Raw genomic sequence first — 23,218 nt, 5'->3', positions numbered from 1 at the left:
AGAAAGAAAGAGAAAGAGAGAGAGAGAGAGAGAAAAGAGGAGATTAAATTCTCCCTACATACTGTGGAGCGTAGGGTTAAGTTATGCATCTCGGTCGGTCCCTCCCCCCACTTCTTCTGAAGGTACTTATCTTCGAGGCATCTTCCCGTGTGTGCCCGCAGCGTACCATCTACCTCCCTCTTTCCCTTCCTCCCTTTTCCTTCTCTCTCTTTCTCCCTCTCCCTTTTTCTCCTTCTCTCTCTCTCTCTCTCTTTTTTCTCAAGGGAGAATGCGTCGCGAGAAGGGGGTCGTATCCACATTCGCATCCGTAAATCAAGGATTAAATAAAATAGCCAGCTCGTGTGAGAGTCAAATGAGACCTCTCACCCCTTTTGCCCTAAGCGCAAAAAAATGGCAACGATCTTTCTCGACTTTTTTAGACACTGATTTGTGTTTGATTGGGCTTCTTCTTCGTATTTTTCTTTTTCTTTTTCTTTTTCTTCTTCTTTTTCTTTTGTTGTGTTTTTTTCTTTGTTACTGTTATCGTCGTTGTTGTCCTTGTCGTTGCTGTTACCGTCGGTGTTGTTACGCGAGCAATGACGCATCGATTTGTTTATAGAGGTATTTAACCAATTGCAAAAACATTTCGTTCGAATATCCTTTTGTTTGTGGGGAGTCCTTCGTAGTTACGGATTATACGGGTATGTGATAAATGAAAATAAGATCGAGGGGTTATAGGAGAGACGTTTCACACGCGGAACGACCACATTCGATGTAACATCGCCGTCCCGTTGGACTTACGCTCACGAGTGGCATGTAAGGACCATTGCTAGAAGTAGATACGTGTTGCACTTCCCGAAGCACTATGTTGCAAGTACAGAAGAAGAAAAAGAAGAAGAAGAAGAAGAAGAAGAAGAAGAGAGTAAGTCTCTCTTTTTCTCTTTCTCTCTCTAGCAGCATCGCTTCCGGCGTGATTCGAACGAGTGCCACTTGTTCTCACTCCTGCCGTGCGATCGCGACCCTATCGCCGAACTCTCGTGCTATACTCACGCTTAGATTTTTAAAAAGCCTCCCTGTTGGAACCATAAGTTATTCAATATTTATTTCTACGAAAACAAAAAACCCGTAACGTTTCAAACGACAAAATTTAAATCACGAAAGCGCTAGACGAAATATTACCGATATCTTATGCAATAATTTACATAATACGTATCTATAAAATCTATCTATTTATATAATATATATATATATATATATATATATATATATGTATGTATACATACATATTCTTTTCTTTTACGTTATTCGTTAGATATGAAAAAGAATTATAAGAAACAAAGATGAAAGAGGTAGGTTAGAGAAACTAAATTAAAATTAGATTTTAGAACAAATCGTTAATAGTCTTTCTAGCAGAGTTCACTAATCGCGAATAGAGAGGTTTCACGACGTTATTGTACGTTCGTATGCGAGCCATGAAATAAAGTGTAAGAGCGAGAGGGATGTTTGAGAAGGGTATCGAAGAAGAAGAGGAAGAAGAGAAGAAAGAAGAAGTAGAAGAAGCAGAAGGAGAAAGAAGAAGAAGAAGAAGAAGAAGAATAAAGAGAGAGGGAACGGGAATTACGAGGACACCTCGTCGTAAAGATGAAGGCGCCTCTGCTCTCAGGCTTAGCTCGCGAGAGCAACTCGCGCTCTCCCTTCGTCCAAAGAGAAGACGGCCTAACCGTCCAATTGACTCCCGTATATACCATGGAAGAAGAAGCATGATTCAACCGGATCCGACTACCACCTTCGCTACTGAGACGTCGATTCTCTCGTTCCTCGTGACCCAAACAAATGAACGAAAGAACGAACGAACGAACGAAACAAACAAACAAGCAAGCAAGCATGGTAAATATTTATATAATAATAATAATTATTATTTTATATTATATCGGTTATAATTTCTCGATGATTATACATTTTCAACTGGAACAAATTTATTGGTATAGTATTAGGGTTAAAGAGTTTCGTACCACACGAGATCCGATTTTCTCTTCAATTTGAATTTAAATGTAAGCAAATAGAAAGGATAAAAATTATAATTATTTCGTTATTTATATATATATATATATGTATATATATATATAATACATATGTATCTATCTACTAAGTAGTTTTACTAAGTAGAATTTAATAAATTAATTGACGTATCATCGATACAATCGTTTCCGCGTTTACAGCAATCTCGTGTGGACGACGTTCTTATTTATTTTAATAAGTTACGAATTTATTGGTATAATATTAATATAACGGAACCGAACGACACGATCAGATTCCATTTATATTTGATTAAATATCGGGTAATAGAATGGATAATAATTATAGAGCTTTCCTATTACTATATTCGTCATTTATTTATTTATTTATTTATTCATACATATGTTCTTATGAAAAAATATTAATTATCGGCGTCTTATTGATACAATCCTTTCCGGATGAACGGTAATCTCATACGGACTATGTTGTTATTTGCTTCAATTATATCTAAAACATTGCCGCGTTATTGCAACAACACTTCCATATGGAAATATTATTATATGGGAAGGGAGGAGGGGGTCTCATATTAGGCACTTCAGTTTCATTGATTAAGCACCGTTAGGTGCTGTACTAAATGTAGAAAAATATAAAATTTGTTCAATTAAAAATTGTTAGGAATTTTCGTTGCTTCACATGGTTCTCTTAAGGAGATGTTGTTGAGATCGAAGACCGCGAGAATGTAAGAACGCAAAGAATTTCGAAAGCGTTCGGTGTATCGAGAGCGCGCAAATCGGTAATAATTTTTGAGATAGCCTTTCGGTTTCTCGCATCTTCTTTAACGCGAACGAATCTCCATTAGCTTTCACACGAGGATCGGGAGAACTCTTATTGCGAGTTTACAGTGTGTGTATGTGTGTATGTGAGAGAGAGAGAGAGAGAGAGAGAGAGAGAGAGAGAGAGAGAGAGAGAGAGGGAGAGATTGTAACAACGTAATCGTCTTACTTGGCCCCGAGGATGATTTCGGAATCGGAATGGTCCTAGTAGTATAATACTCCAAGTAGTTATAATTCGATGATATCCATGGAGTATTCTCAAAAAAAAGAGAGAGAGAAAAAATAGAAAAAAAAGTAAAGGATAGATAGATAGATAGTGAATTTTGTCGATTACGCTCGAGAATCTTAACCCGTGCGTAGAAACGTACATACGTAAAATATACTCGACGAAGAAGTATGCCTCCAGGCTTTTGGTTAACTTCACCACCACGAAATGTACCTTTCCAAGTGTTGAGAGGAGTAAAGTTTAATGGGCACCTAACCCCTCCCTGCCTGACCTCCATCCCTCTTTGCTTCTCCTCGCTCCGCTTACCCCAACTTCTACGTTGTGGTTCTATCAATCCAAAGCGTTATATCGAATTATATATTATATATATATGTGTGTGTGTGTGTGTGTATGTGGATACATACGCAGTGCGAGAACTCGACGATTTACTCTTCTAAACGCACCTATTCGCGAACCATGCGATGCTCCGCAATTGGAGAAAGTCAAACGCAAGATGTTACGCCGTTGTAAGATGCGTATATGTGTACGAAAGGTTACGATTATGCCGATATACGTATATCCTCGAGAAAAAAGAGAGAGAGAGGGAAAGAGTGTGAGAAATATGGAATGAGACAGAGATGAAGGAAAATAGACAGATAGATAGACAGACAGACAGACCAATCTAGACGGACAGTAAGATCGACAGAAATAGACATCTAGATGGACGGATAGACGGATGGAAAGAAAGAGAGAGAGAGAGAAAGAGAGAGAAACTTGTGAAATCATCTGGAAGATTACTCTCTCTCTCTCTCTCTCTCTCTCTCTCGTAACTGATTTTCAATTTTGAATATCTAACTTTTCCATCATTTTATCTGGATCGTCAATAATTATCGAATCCTTTCTCTCTCTTAAAATCCAACGATCGACCGTAAACTCGAGCTATCGTTCTCATCATGACTCGAATCATCTTTGTCGTCGTCGGAACAGCTTCGTATTCGTTTTACGAAGGATGCCTTGCGAAAGTTTTCTCAATCGTGAGAGAAGAAATACGACGATTTCGCGCGGGCCCGATCGAATCGAATCAAATCGACTTGACGCGACTCGTCGCGACGAAGGTTACGTATCCTTCGTGGAATCGTGTTTGTTCATTCGTAAAGAAGAAGATTCAGGAGGAGGAGGAGGGGGAGGTGGTGGTGGGAGAGAGGTGGAGGAGAACGATCGGTATCGGTACACCGTGACGATTTCACTGGCAGAAAAATCGACGTCGTTACGCGCAAATCGCTCGTTAATCGTGCCAAACGAGAGCCCCGCTAATTGTACGCGTAATAATGGCAGCTGCCCGGGGCCAGAAGACGCGTCGAATAAAAAGCAAGTAGTTCACCTCGTACCTTTCTCTCTCTCTCTCTCTCTTTCTTTTTCTGTCTTTTTCTCTCTTTATTTATCTCTATATTTCTTTCTTTTTTTCTTTCTTTCTTTCTTTCTTTCTTTCTTTATTTCTTTTATTCTCTTGTTCCAGCTCATTTCGACTCGTCATCGTGATCGTTGCTTCGTTGAAAAAGACGGGCCAAAGTCGGCGACGTTACACTTACGAACTGGTTAATCGAAACGTTCCAATAAAATATGATTTATATATAGAAATTATTGAGATCTGCGATAGGAATTCCGAATCGAATTCATTAATTCTTCAAGTTTCGCAAGGCTAACTTATTTTTCGTCGTTCGTCGAACTCGTATTGATACATCGATTGTTAGATTAATTTCTTATCTCTCGATCGATACCAACGGGACAAGATCTTTTTGTTTTTTTTCTTTCTCTTTTCTTTTTCTCAAAGAATACCAATCCAGTTTCCTAAGCGGAAAATTTTTTATTTATATTTCTACGTACGCACATGCATACCTATCGATATGATCTCGATTCGTTCGAACGTTATAAGTTTCGGCTGAGCTAACGGAAAAAACGGCGAATATATGCATATATCTATCTCTTTCTCTCTCTCTCTCTCTCTCTCTTGCTCTCTACGACTCTCTCGAACGCGTATAGTCTTCTCTTCTTTCTCGAAGGAAAGCTCAGCTTCCGTGAGCTACCGCGCCTAAAGCGTTCCACGAACTCCTCCGCCGATAATTTCCCCTTTTTTATCGGTGAGATCTACGCCATAAAATGTCTCGGATATTCGCTGGTATCGTCGTAAACCTTCGACGGACGACTCGGTCGTGCAGGTGTAGAGCTCTCGGTCGAGCTCTCTTAAGGTCGAAAATAACGTCGAGTGTCTTGCGACATCGGACGATCCTCTTTAAGAGAAAGAGAGACGAGAGAAGAGAGAAGAGAAGAAGATTCGCTCGAAAACGAATTCTCTCGGCGTTACGAAACGCGAAGCGAGTTATCGAAGCTTCTTCTTCGATGTTCAACGTCTGATCGATGATCCAACGACGTTTCTGGAATATCTTTCCCTCCCACTATCCTCCGATCGCTTGTGAATTACGTGCGTGCATATTTATGAGAGAGGAAAAGAGATAGAGAGAAAAGCAAAAGAGAGAGAAAGAGAGAGAGAGAGATAGATAGAAAGAGAGATCGGTGAGATTCGCTCTCTTTCCTTGGCCGGTCACCCGTTCGAGCTCACGTCCGGTCGTCAAACCGAAATCGGAGACTGTCCTCTTACTCTTCGTACTTTACGAGCCGTAAATTACGCCCGTAATCCACCGACGGACTCGAAGAGTGCCTCGTAAAGCAGCACAATTAAGAATCCCGAACTCCGAACTTCGGCGACAGCGCACTGCCACGAAACTCGAGAGAATAAGAAGGAGAACGAGAGGGAGATAGGAGATGCTCCAAATCGAAATAAAAATTACAAAAAAGGTTGAAGAAACAGGCAGAGAGAGGGAGAGAGAGAGAGAGAAGAGGAATTCTGCTTTTATTAAAGCGAAGAACGTGACGTAAATTTTTGTATACAGGTATCATCTTATCGTTTTCACTCGAGAGACCTTCCACGCTTCGACGTTTAATATTCTTTCGAGAATAATTATTATAATTATCAATCGCCAATTATGGGCCACTTATCTCGGGATATCTATTTTAAAAGCAATGGTAACGTAACGTCCCAATAAAATGATCTAAAATTTAAACTTTATTCGACTGTTAACGACGTGCTAATAACGTTATTTTACGATCATTATTAATCAACGTTTAAAACTTATGAAAATTTATCTTGCGGAAAAGTTTATCGCAATTGCCGATACGATTATCGATGAAAATATTTCTTCTAAAAAATGAAGAAGTAATCTCGCAACGTTTGGTAGAAAATTAAAATTAACATAATTTTATGAGACGTCGGGGAATCGAATAGATACGAGATATACCGTAGTAACGCAAATACTGAATTTGTTTTTTGCATCGTTATTGTGACCTCAATTGATCCTTAAAAAAAAAAGTGAATCCCACGCGCATTAAGAAGATAAGTACACCCTGTAGAGATATACCTGTATGTATATATCTAAGTGTATATATATATGCATATATATATATATATATATATATATATATATATATATATGCAAGACGATTATACTCGCGCGTATATCAGGCGTGAACGAGAGGGAAGGAGGGTGGCCTCGTTCGGAAGATTCGAATCTAACGGGACGTATACGGCGAAAGATAATGACTATGGTGATAATATCGATATTATTATGGACTGACTCAGGGCCGATGCAAAAGGGTTAGAGTGGGAGAGGTCTGGGGAGAAGTCGAGGGTGAGGTGGGAGGGAAGGTGGTGGGCTCTCTTGCAGACCGTTCAAGGTATGTATATACAATCGAGTCGCGATATTCGAACCGATAGACCCGATGAAATACGGCCGATGATAGTGGCGAAGACACGCGCGAGAAGCCAAGACGAATTATCATCGTTCCGTACGAGTAATTAATTATTCTTAGCCATCGAGATTCCACAGATTATTTTCAAAAGATTCGATTGAGAGAACGAAGAGGAAAATAAAAAAAGAAAAAAAGAAGAGAAGAAGATTAGTAGATTTGTAAATAAATAAATTAACGCGCTCGACGATTTATTTCTTTAAGATGAACGATTCGACTAATTAAATTGATCAGATCGTTGAAAATACACAAACGATTAATTTATCTTTCCGATTTCCGTTTTATCTGAAAATAGCGAGAGGTTGCTCGTTTTACGTCGAATAACTCGTTCAATTTCAGCCACGTTCCGTGAACCTATAAGAGAGTACTTACCTAGGGAAGTATCTCGTTACGCTTATCTCGAAAATTTGTAATTATTATTAATTACAGAAAGATCGGTTATCTCGATGATGGTTACGTAAAAAGGAACATTACGTGACTCGATTAAAAAGGGCCGAGTTACATTTCGGAAAGGAACCCGAACGAAAGCGAACGAAAACGAACGAACGAAGTTGCTCGATCTTGAACGCGATATAAATTCTTGGAGGAGCCATGAGGCCACTCGGTTTTTCGGTATTCCTTACCGAGGTCGAACACTCGAGAAGAGGACTCAGCTCGATTCGGCATGGCACGACTTGGCTTGGCTCGAGTTGGCTCGAGTTGGCTTGGCCTGGTCTGATCTCGCCTGGTCTGGTCTGGTCTGGTCTGGCCTGGCCTGGCTTGGCTCGTTATTTAAGGCGATCGTTAAAATTGATTACGAGACTGTCTCTCGCGAGTTGCGTCTCGCTACATCCCACGCAGACTACGGTGACGCGTAAATAATCAACGCTACGGTATCCACCGTGTTACATTAATCAAGAGATAGTCGGATGCTCGCGGCGGCATCCGGAGCATACTACCGGAGAAGATCTGAGAAATCGTGTCTGTCTGTCTCTCTCTCTCTCTCTCTCTCTCTGTATTTCTTTTTCTTTTTCATCCTCTTCATATCCTTCTCTTGCTCCCCATTTACCATTCATCCAGCCAGTTTCGTGTGTAGTCCTTCATCGTCTCTAAAACGACACTTAATGTCATTACTCTTTCTCTCTCTCTTTCTCTCTCTCACTCTTTCACTCTTCATGTTTGTTATTCGTATCAATAGAAACGCGTTGATCTTTCTTGTTATTTCTTACTCTATCTCGTTCTCTCTCTCTTTCTGTCTCTCTCATCTCGGTGCTTTCAATTCTCACGTTACAAAATCGAGAGGTCACTCGCACCAGTTTCGCCTTTCACGAGAGAGCGAGAGACTCGCGCGAATTCCCCGTTCTTACCTCTTACCGTTCGAGGAAGCAATGAATCTAAGACGTTTAAAAAGGTTATCGATGAAAATTACCTATCTATAGACCGATACGAGAGATATACTTTAGGTGTTATCTCGATAATTGACGATTATCGTACTAATGAGAACGATAACGAGCACGATAGTAGAAGGTACGAATCGTTTACATAGGTTTATCTTCTTCTTTTGAAGATCTTGCCAACGAGTTAGCGAAGAGTATCGAGTAGATTTTCAGGAACTCGTTGAGTTACTCGATTACTCTTTAATAAATCGATTAATTCCATCCTGTACATATCTCCTACCGTTAGGATATGTACTTACCTATCTTTATATACATATATATATATATGTGTGTGTGTATGAATATCTATCGATGATAGTCTTAATTATTATTATCGTAATAAGAGGAAGGTCTCTCTCTCTATCTCTCTCTCCTTCTCCCACCGATGCATCGTAGATTTAATAGATTCTCGTAATATCGTCGTATGACGTAATTTCTATCTAACGTTAGGGTTAAAACGAATCGAATTATAATCAAGGTAAATACGTAGTAAATACGCGGATAGATAGAGGACATAAGTACGTACGAGTATAACTGTGGAAAAGAAATAACTTTCCGGTGTTTATAAATTCAACGTAAATAGATGGAAAATGCTTTGGGATATCCGTGATCTCACGATTCATCGTGATTTTTGATTTTCTCCACAAGCACTGACACGCTCGAATGAAGTCATTCGGTTATCCCGCATAATCGCACGTTATAGAAAGAGAAAGAGATAGGTAGAGATAGAGAGATAGAGAGATAGAGAAAGAGAAAGAAAGATAGAGAGAGAAAGAGAGAGAGAGAGAGAGAGAGAGAGAGCGGCAATTCTCACAGTCGAACGGTTCACCGTCGAGATCGAGAGCCGATCGAATAATTCATACCGATTCGCGTGTGCCTCCGATCGCTGCTGTTTCTATGGATCGTTCGATTCATGTGTCCTCTTCTCTTATATACCTTATGTATGTATATATATGTATGCATATATACATGTGTGTGTAAATATCTATACCACGAAAAGAAAATGCAAAGCACGCCGACGGCGGTCCAATTGATGTCGCAGGGAAAAATCGGCTTGCTGCGGCGAAAGTATTATCCGATCTTGGCGATCTTGATCGGACTTTCTTGCCATTGGTGAGTCGATAAGATTCATCGTATTCATGAGTTATGCTCTATCGACGTACTTACTTTCTCTTCGTGGTATCGTCTATTTTCGGTATTTTCGAACGGTGATATTTGTCTAAGAGTATCTCTTGTAAAGTCAAACCAATCGATTTCGTGAAATTATTAAGTATGAGAGAGAAAGAAAATTATAATCGTGATCCTTTTAATTCAACGCTGTTTAACAAGTTGATTGTTTTCAATTATTACAAGAGATCGAATTCAGAAGAATATTGTTAATCGTGATCGTTATTAAAAGAGCCATTATCACGTAATAAGAAAATGCATACAATTATTATCATTATTTAATCATCGTCGTCGTCATCGTCGTCGTGGTCGTTATTAAATTAGTATTATTTAATATTTCTTATGTGGTATATAAGATGCTACAACCACAAAAAAAGAAGAGTATTTTCTATAGGTTCGACGATACCTCAATGACTGCATAATTAAAAAATTGTGAATAATATTCACGCGTTATTAAGTGATACAAACCGAATCTGAATATAAAACAAGACGTGATTATCGATTTAAAATTTTAATTTTATTATTCAATTTAAATAGATTGAGCTTATTAAGTTAAGCGGCGACTAGGCAATATAATTCTACTTTGTTATGTCTTACGTACTTTCATATATTTTATTGTAAGTGTGTAAAGCATACAAACTGTTGATTATTAATAAAATTCCTTACGAAAAGAAGAAGAAGAAAATAATAATAATAAAAAGAAACAAAAAAAAGAAAAAAAAGGATCGAACAGAGATGCATAGCAAATCGAATCTACTATCGTAAATTCAAATCCTCGATCGTCGCGAGCCGCTTAATTTCCAAGAATTTTTCCCGTGCTCAGCATAAAATAGGTTATTAATTAAATATGAATAAAATTAATAAAGTTAGCAATTTTAAATATTTACAGATAATTAAAAGTGAATTAAATATAAATTTACAATTCATAAAAGGGATGAATATATTAAAATTAAAAATGCTTCGAAGGTAATAACTACTAATTAAAGTCCGAAACGAAAGAAATAAGTACAGGTGAAAGATATAGAGAGGTTTAAATGTCTAGATCTAACAATAAATCAGCTTGAAAAAGTTTCTAGAAAAAGAACAGATTTTAAATGCAGAACGTGACGTGTGAAAGAGATAGAAAAAGGAGAAAAGACAAGTGGACAATGTTATCCCGTACAGAGATCTTGGAATGACCGATGGAGAAGAGATATCGAACGAGAGACACGGCCTCGTAAAGATGAGGGAAATTTATCGCGAGTGCACTTCGATCCCGATCGATCGATCGACTTCACGTAAAGATCGATTTCCGCTCTTCTCGGTTTCGCGACAGGTATGTACCTATGGGTACGTAAGAAAAAGAAGTGATAGATCTTTCAAAGATCTTCTTAAAGATTCAACTTGTTACGTCAATGCGAAGAGAGAAGGACTTTGATCAGCAATTAAGTTGACCTTCGAGAAAGAAGCCTACTTTTTTCTCTTTTCTCAGTTTCCGTTTTCTTTTCTCTTCCTCTTTTTTTTTATTATTATTATCATAAAAGGTGTAAACGTAAATAAATTCGAAATTCGAGAGATTAGAAGGAACTATTAAAAAAGAAAAAAAAAAGGAAGAACAAGAAAAAAACGAAAGAAAAAAGAATGTAATAACTCGTCGAATACAATACATTATTTTAATCTTATTTCTTATTCTGATAGGTTCTCTTACATAAAAAAAAAAAAGAAAAAAAAATAGTCACCGTCGAATTCAAATACGAATTTCGATCGATAAGAGAACTTCTTATATTACCTGCTATATAATCGAAATCGCATAACGAAATTAGTTACAACGAAATATTCGTTTTATTCGCTCCGAGGACGAGTTTTAATCGTAAGATTTGAGAATTCCTCACGTGGTTGACGTAATTCAGCGGCTCAGAAGAGATATCTTGAAACGTGGTGGAAAAGGAAGGATCACAGAATATTGTGGTTTGATACTCGCGCCATGGCTATTTCGCATTATTTATGTAATGCATATATTCATTTTTCTTAAATCCTTAGCGCAGGTCCAATATAATTCGCATTTATACGAATATAAATTAGACGTACGCGCTTACCAATCCCATCGTCTTTATTTATTTTATCACGAGGAGGGCAATTTAAGCGAGCGTCCAGAAAAGAAAACGGCCAGACCCAATTTCGCCCACCCACGCAAAAGGTGCGAGCGCGAGCGCACGCGCGAGTATCGTAGAAAGTTTCTCCGTTTGTCTTCCGGCGAATTTGAGAAAGAGAGAGAGAGAGAGAAAGAAAGAAAATAAAAAGAATAAGAAAATATGACCAGTGTCGTATTTTCGTCGTTTCGTCGCTCGTACGCAAATCACCCCCTACCTGTGCGTTCCCCCTTTCTATCGAAACGACTCTCTCGTTGAATTCATATTTTTTAATTAGCCGCGAAGTTACGGCCACTGTCTCGCCTCGTTCCATATACACGATCGTGCATCATTCCGTTACAGCTGAATGTCTCTTACCACTTTTTTCTTACCTCTTTTCCCTCTTGGCATGCATCAATTACGTTTATATGGTTTATTCGAATACGATGGATTAAGGAGGAGTATGAGAAATTTCATATATATGTATATATGTATATAAATATATATATATATATATATATATATATATATATATTTAGGTAAACTTTTTTTGAATCATTACGTGTAATATATTCAAAAAAATTTGACACGTGTAGAATAATCTAAAAATCTTATATAGAATATATATACCTACACACGTACATACATACGTATGTGTGTATGTATATATATATATTTCCTTCTTTTTTTTGAAGTCCAAAAGTAATCTTTTTATAAACACACGTGCTCTCGGATTGATATCGAAACGGAGAATCAAGAAAAGAAAAAGTTTCAAGGAAGGAAGAGATCGATCGATGAGCAACGTTCAGAGATAGTTAGAGAAAGAAAGATAGATAGAAGGGACAAAATCTAAAATTCCAACGTATCGTCGCCGATAAATCAACGACAAATAGAAACGTCGTTTCTTAGTTAAACTTCTTACATCTCCCCGGTCCACGATAGCTCGCGCACGCCACGCTACTACGATTATATTCTCGATAAAATTTATAGGCGATCGGTGTCACGAATTAAATCATATTGCGTAAGGATAGTACCTTGGAATACGCCTTATTAGTCTACTATCCTTTTCTTCGTCGCTTTATCTCTGTCCTTTTTTTTTCTTTCTTTCTCTCTTTCTGTTTTTTTTTCCCCATCCAGTCATTTTATTACGCGTCCAAAAGGAAGTTCGTCGGTGATTCTTCTTTCATGAATCATAGATCATTTGGAATCGTAAGAAACACGACATTTTATTATTGTTATTAATTTTTTTATTTCTTCTCATTTTTTCTTGTTTCGTTTTTTTTTCTTTTCTTTTTCTTTTCTTCTTCTTCTTTTTTCGTTTCGTTTCGTTTCGTTTCGTTTCGTTTCGTTTCCATCGAAAACTCTCGACACTCTCTTCTCGTTCAACTCGTGTCCATAGCTACGAAGAAAAAGCTTTAACACGTCGAAGCTATCGGGCCGGTTAATTAAGACGAATGTTCCGTAAAGTGAGTTCCCGGTTCTTTTAACAGTCGGCCGAAAAACGAGAGCCACCGAATGCTAATTCGTCGATCCGAGCGCGCGATTATGCGCGAGGTTAAGTTCCTTTCTCGCTTCGAGACGTCGGTATTTGTGGTGTTCAAAAGAAGAAAAGAGAAGTCTCGTCCGTTGGTTTATAGGATACAAGGTGGAATCCAGTCCGGGTCACTTACATATATAAAATACTATAATACTGTAAATGTGAGACAAAGAGCTCGTTAATTATAACGAATTATCGTTTGATCTCAATTGATTCGTCATCGACTACGTGTTACGAGTTCGAAGTCGATTTTTATTCGTCTCTTCTTTTCTTTTTTTATCTTCTTTTTTTTGATCATTACCTTACGCGTCATCGTTATTAAAATAATGGCGCGACCGTTCTCACGTTTCCGGTCAACCGTGTAGTAGTAACATCATGGACTATAATGTACATTGTAAGTACATACGAGAAAATATCGTTCGATGGCTCGAAGGAGAAATTAGAAAGGAGAAAAAAAGTTCCCTCTCTCTCTCTCTCTCTCTCTCTCTCTCTCTCTCTCTCTTCTTCGTCTTCTTCTTCTTCTTCTTCTTCATTTTATTCTTTTTCTCCGTGGCAACCCTAAAAGCTTGGCTCGGTAGATTGAGACGACTCTCTACGGCCGAGTATGGTGTTGTTTATGAGGTCGTGCCCGGCTATAGAGTAAGACGTAGCTTATGGGTAGAAGCCGTGGGCTCATTAAGACGTACCGACCGTTCGTTCGTTCGTTCGTTCGTTCGTTCGTTCCTTCGTTCATTCGTTCGTTCGTACGTTCGTACGTTCGCTCGCGCGAAAGATTTTATTTTTCACGACCAAATACGATAGCCAGCTCGCAACTGATTATAAGCTCAGTGGTGCTCAGGACACTCAGTTGTTCGGATAGATATATTCTTACCTTACTTACTTACTTACTTACTTACTTATTGTCGATGATACGACGAGTTTTTTCGTACCGTGAGAAAATGCCAGGTCACGTTGAACCATAAGCGAATAGAACATCTCCTCGGTTTTTATTATTAAAAGTAGTAGCTAAGTGAGTATCTATCACGCGATCGATATAACGCGTGAATCACATGATACACATCCTGTGTGATTAACGTTTCGTGGGAGAGACTATTTCTTAGTCATTGTTACTTCACGATGTCGTTTGCTTTTTTTATATTTTTTCTTTTTTTTTCTGTCTCTCTCTCTCTCTCTCTCTCTCTCTCTCTCTCTTTCTGTCTCTTCAATATTACCAATCTAACCAGTTTTATTTGACTAACTTTTGCGTTTTAAAAAATAATGAATCAGAATCATATCGCGCGAATAAATTTATATATAACAATGATATCAGAAATGATTGAACGTTTATTAATAATAGAAGAAAAAAGCTCTATCGAACATTATCATCCTTTTTATTTTATTCGTTATTACCGTGATCTCTTTTCGAGACGAAGTATAAGACGAAGTATTTGTCGAAATAAAATAAAAAAAAAAAAGAAGATAAGAAAGAAAAAGAAAAAGAAAAAGAACAATCGGATATCGTCTCGATCGACAACAAAAATCACTTCGTATTTTATTATTTTTTTCTTCTTTATTTCTTTATTTATTTATTTATTTATCTTTTAAGAAATTCTTATCGAAACGAGAAAAAAAGTGTACATTGAACGATGTGATATGATCGAAGGTCGAATATTTCGATTACCATCGAATATTTCACGCTTATGTTCGCAAAGGATACGTTAGATACAAGTCTGAATACATAAATAAACATATATAGATACACACATCTACCCATATAAACATTTTCACGTGAAGTGATCGTAGAAGAGCGAGAACGTAAAATAACGCGAGAGGATCGTCGTTTATAGCATTAGAAAATCTCATCTCTCTCTTTCTCTTTCTCTCTCTCTCTCTCTTTCTGTCTCTCCATCTCTATCTTTCTTTCATACCATGGTACAGGTCGCGTGCATCGCCAACTCGAACAGTGGGGTGCAAGCGTGTCCATAAGAGAGAAAGAGAGAAAGAGAGAGAGAGAGAGAGGCAGAGAAAGAGAAGGATATATACTAAGTTGTAGGGCGAGAAAGGGCTCGGTGAGATTGAGACGACTTTGGTCGACCTAGTAAGGGGGTAGTTTACGAGGCCATATAGCCCTTGATATTTACAATGATGTCGGACGCGTTCGGTTAAAATCGTAGTGTCGCGACCGCGGCGAGGGCTCCCCACTGGGTTTACGCTCGACGTACATCTTCATATTACATCGGGCAAACCGTAAACATCGTTGCATTGGATGGAGATTTAATTTTCCTCTTTGCGAACGATACTCGCGAGGCAGCTCCAGTTTCTTCCATCTCTATAATACTCGGTATATATATGTGTGTGTGTGTGTCTCCTGTCTCTCTCTTTTTCATTTTTATCGGTTACATGATAATTATACCGCTTAATCGCGTGCGTATCAGATTCTCAAATGTCTTTCTCTTTCTCTCTCTCTCTCTCTCTTTCTCTTTCTCTTTCTGTCTCTCTGTTTCTTTCTTTCTTTCGTTTTTTCTTTCTCTCTCGTGCATTACATTAACCCGTCCCATTCGATCGTCGAGAAGTTATTTTTCCTTTTCCTTATAGTTCGTGTTAATTGACGAAGCGAATAAAGCGAGAGGCGTTAAAAGATATTATCGTTATATCGTTGTTTTAGTAATTATATAAAGGATAGAGAGAGAGAGAGAGAGAGAGAGAGAGAAATGATAATTAATTTAAGTCTTGCGAATTATCTAAATCTAATTTCTCGTTAAGTTATTTGAAAAGGGCTTTATTTCTTCTCTCTTTTCCTTTTTCCCTTTTTTTCTCTCTCTCTCTCTCTCTCTTTTATTTTTTCTTTCTTCGTTTTTATTGTATGCATTTACATAGAAAATGAAGTTGGATAGTTATCTTTTATCCCATATAGAATGAAATTGTACAAGTACTTACGTAGTATGGAATATGGTAAAGTTGGAAGAGTAACGGCCACGATCATTCTACTTACATTTAAGTAACTTTTCTTTATCGTATAAGGCCGCGACACGATCGTCTCTCTTGGACAACGAACGGTTATAATCTCTCCCGTGGTTTCTTTTTTCCTAACGATTGAGAATGTATTTTGTTGATTGAATCTTCAAATCCCGGGGATTGGAATTTCGTACTTTAATGGAAATCGCCTTTACCGATGGACTTTACGAAGACCAGGATGGTGAGGGAAGAGGATAAGAGGTCATTGATTATAATTCGAGTCAGACGTCACAGGAGCGCAACAGAACGGACCATACCGTATAATAAAATCTCTTGAAAAGGAGACGAACTTAAAAAGAGAGAAGGAGATAAAAAGAAAAAGAGAGAGAGAGAGAGAGAGAGAGAGACAGAGAGACAGAGAAAGACAGACAGAAAAGAGTCACAGCATCCGATCGGTGGCCGATCGGTCCAATGCTTTGATCCCGTACCGCAACACTCCCGTCTCCTGAGAGAGGGACTTTGCAAAAAATACGCAAGAACTTCCGCCTCCTTCTAATAGGGAAACCTCGAGATTTACTCGGAATCGAGTATTTACACTGTCCCTGTGCTTTCTCGACGTATCTTTTCCTCTCTCTTTTCTCTCGTTTCCTCTATTCTCTGTCTCTCTCTCTCTCTCTCTCTGTCTCTCTCTGTCTCTCTTTCTCCTTTTCTTCTTTCTTTTTCTTCTTCTTCTTCTTCTTCTTCTTCTTCTTCTTCCATGCGATTCTCGTTCGTTTGTCTTCTTGAACGGAGAGCAAGATAGTCTCTCGTGCTTGGTTGCTCGTAAAATCTCCATTCTTTCTCGTAGAAGTTACTTACGTATATATATATATATGTACATACATACATATATATATGTATATGTGTGTATGTATTCTTTAGAAATAGATGAGATATATATATATATATCTTTTCGTATTATATTTCGTTTATTTCCGAAAGAACAAACACCGAAAGAAAAAAGAAAAGCTCAGATTATTCCTATCTATCAAGACTGCGATTATTCTTTATCTATTATATCCATATCTACTTATCTAAAGAAACAAATATATACATATATGTGTATGTTGATGGGAATGATAAGAATCGAGAAACGATGCGATAGGATGGATGGAAACGAGATCGCGAGACTACCAAAGATCGATAGTACCTGCGAGAAAAGGGAGCGTACGTAAGTACTTACTACTTCCTTACTTACTTACTTACTTACTTACTTTGGGGGCACGAGCGAGAGAATGGAAGCGTGCACGCCGGGGACGAAGAGATTACCTGCGATCGAAGCGGCATATTTTCTCCGGACGTAAAGTCCAAAGGTAGAGATGTAATTTCATGCAAAGGAGTCGAGACCTCACTGGGATCCGTGTATGGGTAGACTATAGAAGTGGTCCATGAGAGAAAAAGAGAGAAAGAGAGAGAGAAAGAGAGAGAGATAGAGATAGAGATAGACAGATAGATAGACAGACATACAGACAGACGGACAGACGAAAAGAAAGAAAGAAAGAAAGAGAGAGAGAGAGAGACTTAAAGAATAAGAAGAAGAAGAAGAAGAAAAGAGGAAGGGAGAGCAGGAAGCTGAGTCGGGGTGATGTACATACGTACGGTGAGTACCTGTAGCCTATACCTGTACATCGTGAACGGTAGATCAACGTGGTAGGGATGGGAACAAGCTGCTCGCGCGTGGTATATCGCTACTTTACGAGGAGTATTGTCGATTTCACCGTGTCACCGGGCCAGACTATCTCTTTCTTTCTTTCTTTTTCTTTGCTTGCTTGCTTGCTTTCTTTTTCTTTCTTTTTTTTTCTTTCTTTCGTACCTTCTCTTTTATTTTATTTTTTTTCCTGCTTTTTTTTTTTCCTTTTTTTTCGGATCTTCTGTCTTTCTTCTTCTTCTTCTTGTTTTTGTTCTTGTTCTTCTTCTTCTTCTTCTTTTTTCTTTTTTCTTTTTCTACTTTTTTTTTTCTTTTCTTTTTTTTTTGTACTTGTCGCCGAAGAGTTATACTATCAAGAGTTTTAGAAAGTTCGAGCTTGTTTTGGCCTAACATAAGGTAGCTCCAAATGGGAAGGATTAATCGTGTCCTTTCTCTCTCTTTCTCTCTCGTTTTGTCTCTGTCTGTCTTTCTGTCTTCGTATCTCTTTCTCTCCTTTCTCGTTTCATCGGTCGTGATAGCGTCGGCTTATTTCTTTTCGAGAATATCATTGACATTAATGCATCGCTGCCAATGTATTTTTTCTGTTTTCTTTCTTTTTTGTCTACTCTTTTTTTTATATTTGACTTGAAATTCCAAATCTCAAACGTAAGTTTTCGCTCGTGAGATTATTTTCTAATAGGATTTCGTTAAATCGTAATTTCGTCGGATAGTAATTTGAATTCTTTCGTGCATACGATTATAATGGTTTGAAAAGATAAGAGAAAATAATTGTTAACAATTATTTTCTCTTATCTTATTCTCTCTTTTCTTCTATTGCGTGTGATGAATACGTCGAAGAGAAAATTCACCGTAAGTCAATTGACTTTAATCACTGGCTACTGATCTGAACTCTCTCGATGAGTAGTAGCATACCCGATAATGCATTAATGAAACCGATCGCTTTCGCGTTTCTTGCGTTCGAATTGATAGTCTGGTCTCGTCCACTTTTTATTATTTTTACTTAGTCAACTTATTACGTTTTCAAGGCAATAATCGTGACTCTTACCGATACCAGAAATAAGTAGGTATAAATGGAGTAAGTATGCATAACACATGATCTTTAATATCATCGTGTAATCATAAACGAAATAACCTATTTCGACGATGAATGCTTATCGATAAAATTGTATGATTTAAGGCATTTCATTTATTGATAGTATAAAATATATTTATAGAGAGAGAGAGAGAGAGAGAGAGAGAGAGAGAGAGAGAGAGAGAGAGAGAGAGAGAGAGAGAGAGAGGTTCTCGAGGTTCGAACTCGTTTCATTATCGTCCGGTTCTATCGGAAATCGTGTAATTAATTGTAAGATCTAGTTACACCGAGTATTCACTTTCCTTTAACGCTAACGAAGCTCTTGTCACGAGTAATCTACTCTGGTTGCCTTCTCAGCTTGTGGCCGTCGCTAAATACGAGAGGATGTAAAAAGAGGCACAAAGAGAGTGCGATAGAGAAAGATAAAGAAAGAAAGAAAGGAGGAAAGAAAGAATAAGAGAAAGAGAGGGAGAAGCAGGAACACGAAAGAGGAGGTGGACGAGAGAACGAGGAAGAATGTAAGTAAGTACTTCGAACTCTCGACGTAACGGGTAGCAGCGATGTAACCAGATCACGACGGGAGCGAGTTTTCGCTTCGATAAGAGAAAGAGAGAGAGAGAGAGAGAGAGAGAGAGAAAGAAAGAGAAAGAATAAGCAAAGGACAAAGAGAGAAAAAGAGAGAGAAAGAGAGAAAGAGAAAGAGACAATGCATCTCGACACGACGACCGTATTACGATTATTAACAATTACAATTGATTTAGCATTGTTCTATACGCGCGAGCAGAACATTATTCAAATTTATTTAAATCTATGCTAACGCCGAGAGGAAATGTAGGGAGGGCTCTCGTGCTCCATTTAAACCAATGTGAACGGTTGTTATTGGATGTCGCTTGAAAAGAAAAAAAATGAGATGAAATATTGTAATAAAATTTGAAAGTTTTCTGATGTTTTAAAATTATCGAAATGGATTGATACGTATTATTATCTTTGTCTGACGATTCAATTCAAACGCTTTAATCAATCGTGTAATATCTAATTATTCAATAAGGTGACGAAGAAAAGAAAAAAAAAAAAAGAAAGAGAAAAAAAAAGGAAGAAAGAAAATTGTCCTCGGAAAGATTCTTTCAAAATCGATCAACAACGATCACTTACTTATTTATATAGTTGATAATTTCGATTAGACAAGATGCTTTTTTTTCTTTTTCTATTTTACAATAAACGATAAAATGTCATTTGTAAAAATAATTCGAAGAAGAATTCGAAGAGAACGAGCACGAGCACGCGGATCGATTAGGTGGGAAGAGCAACGTCCGAACGAACGAGAAAATCTTTCGAAAGGGTGTCGTCGTTCGACCGTTAAGGACCGTTCGTTCGGTTTCTCGTAAGGCGAGCTTTATTAATTTGCATATGCATTTTTCAAGGCAGCCGTAGTACCTTACGGATGAGCAGACCGAGTCTTCTCTCGAATCCGTATATGGTTGTGGCACGCCGCTACTGTTCACGAGGTATACGCACTCGCGCTCTCGCTTACCTATATATATATGTGTATATATACATATACGCGTACCTATATAATATATATACATATATATATATCTCTCATTGTACACACAAATATATGTATCTATGTGTATACAATGATATATATGTATGTATATATGTATGTGTATACTTATATATATATATAAATATAAACTGTAATACATCGAAATATACTTTATACCCCTCGTGATATAATCCGCCTCGCTCGCGCCGGTCTCTCTTATAAGGATTCACCGCGAAGACGATTCGAGACGATCAGCCGAAACGTTTTAGCTGCTTTCACTTTCATCGTCTTCGTTCTCCTCCTTCACCTCCAACATCACCTCCAGCTTCTCCTCCCCCTCCTTCACCTCCTCCACCTACTTATCCTCCTCGTTCTCTCGTTGTATTTCGTTACGATGGAAAAAGAGGAGCTGCTTTCCATGCTTTTACTTTATGCCGCTCGATTCGTCCCGCATACCTACCTAACTAACATCGATTCGTATACAATAGCCCGAAAGCAATCGATGCGATCCCAATGACTTTTACATACTTACGAAACCGAGTCACTTATTTCATCGTTGAAAATTTCTCGATCGATTTCTTTTTCTATTACTTAGTATTTGTTTATTTCGATTAATTTCTTATAACTAATTGGTCGATTAATCGATCGATTCGTTCGATTATTCTTACTTTTGTTTTCTTTTCCTTTCCTTTTTTTCTACTTTTTTATTTTTTATTTTTCTTTTTTTTTTTTAAATCAAGAATAGATAGATGAGTACTATATGTTGAAGGAAGGAAGTTTCACTAGACGAAGACAACGAGCAACAAATTCTCTCTCTCTCTCTCTTTCTCTCTCTCTCTCTCTCTCTCTCTCTCTCTCTCTCTTTGACTCGACTTAAAAGACGATTGCGGTTAACGTAGGATACAACGCCAGTAATTTATCGCTACCATTTAAAGCGCCATATAATAATACACCGGTGGTACAACTATTTCTTAAGTTCTCTCTCTCTCTCTCCTCCTCCCTCTTTCTTTCCCTCTCTCTTTCTCTCTCGACAAGCTTCTTTTGAAGAAGAAAGAGAGAAGGGAGATACCGCGGTAAGGTGTAAAAGGTGGCCCGTAGAAGGTACATATAAACACACACACACACACACACTATATGCTCCTACTACTGAACACTTAAGGAACCGAAGTTCTCGCGGAAAGTTAGTCGCGATAATATTGTCGGGAAAAGTTATTCGAGCTTTTAGAACAGCAAGAGAGACGATCGAGAGAGAACGATATAAAGCAGGTGTCCTTAACGAGCAACGAATCGTTACCAGTGGGAGTGGAAACGTAATGAAACTTAATTACACGCGTTCACGAGGATAGGTTTTAATACAAAGTGTACTTTATTAGGGTTCTCGCGTTAGATCGTTCTTTTCTTGTCGAACTCGTAAAGCATAAAGATAAAAAATTTTTTTAAAAACGAAAGACACGAGCCTTTCTAATTTATTGCTCGAAAACCATTCAAAGATAATTGATAGTTTTTCATCTGATATATATTCGTCTGATTCAATATGAAATAAGAAAGAAATTCGTGCAGTTTTTCTTTTTATAGAAAAAAAGAATAAATAAATAAATAAGTAAGTAAGTAAGTAAAAGATAGATAAATGAAATAAGAATCTTTCGTCTCGATAGAAGTCTTATGCGTTCGACCGAACGAGGCATTTTTTTTTTTTTTATTTATTACAAGCAAAATACTTTTTAAAATACGTTTAAAAAACAAAATAAAAAAATCAAAGATATTTTCTCTCCTTAAATATTTATTAATTTAATACGAGAGAAATAAGAAAGATATTCGTATGGTTTCGTTATAGAAAAACTGTGAATCTCTAGTTGCAATAGTAGTTCATGCATTCAACTCTTATAAATAGAAAAAGAGGGAGAAAAAGAGAGAGAGAGAGAGAGAAAGAGAGAGAGTACGATCAGAAGAGTCGACTCGATGAGTCATTAATGAAGGCTACGGTATCGTGGTAAGCACGCGCGAGTCCTCGTGCCATGTAATTCGCGTAGGAGATCTCGCTTTAAACTCGTTCTCTCGATCATCGATAGCGTTCCTCGACCTATCGACCTTGTCGGTAAAAGTCTATTTCTTCTTTCTATAAATCTAGAACGGAGAGATACTTAGATACTCTCGCACACGTATAAGAGATGACGGAAGTAGACGAAGGAGACTCGCATAAGACACATGAGATAGAGAAAGAGAAAGAGAGAGAAAAAGAAAGAGAAAGAAAAAGAAAGAGAAAGAGAGAGAGAACGAGCGCATTGACGTTTATTCTACTCTTCGAGCTAATAATTCGATTCACCTGTCGCGTACGAGCGATCACGAGTTGTAATAGTGGTAGTAATAGTAATAGTAATAGTAGTAGTAGTAGTAGTAGTAGTAGTAGTAGTCGAGTTTACCGCTCGTTGCATATCCAGGTGGCAATCGCTGCGATAAAGTGGATCATGCTCGAGATCGTCGAGAGAATCACCGTGAATCTGCTTCTTCTTTTTCTTCGTCTTCTTCGTCTTCTTCATCTTCGTCTTCTTCTTCGTCTTCTTCTTCTTCTTCTTCTTCTTCTTCTTATTCTTCTCGAGTGAGAGAAAGACAGCGATAGGGCAACGGTGAATCCCGTCTATGCACACGTCGAGTACTATTCCTGGATCAAGGACTGGTGTACATAGGTGCTCTCGCGTAATCGTTCGTATCTCGATCGTGCTAGTCGATGCTCTCGTTTGATGGGCCGCTTCCATTGACTCGATTCAGACTCACCGAGAAGGTTTTACCTTCTGTTTTTACTATCTATTATCTTTGTCTTTCCTTTCTCTTCCTTATACCGGTCTCATCGAATCTAACAT

The 23,218-nt window shown here is 37.9% G+C and overlaps 1 long non-coding RNA gene across 2 annotated transcripts in view; it reads left to right on the top strand.

The window, feature by feature from the left end:
- Positions 1–23,218, top strand: part of LOC127068941 (uncharacterized) — a 222,979-nt gene that overhangs the window by 151,638 nt on the left and 48,123 nt on the right. The window lies entirely within an intron of this gene.

Source organism: Vespula vulgaris, chromosome 14 (assembly GCF_905475345.1).
Source record: "Vespula vulgaris chromosome 14, iyVesVulg1.1, whole genome shotgun sequence".
Taxonomy (NCBI): domain Eukaryota; kingdom Metazoa; phylum Arthropoda; class Insecta; order Hymenoptera; family Vespidae; genus Vespula; species Vespula vulgaris.
The sequence above is the reverse complement of the archived record's forward strand: the minus strand, read 5'-3'. Positions and strand labels throughout refer to the sequence as shown.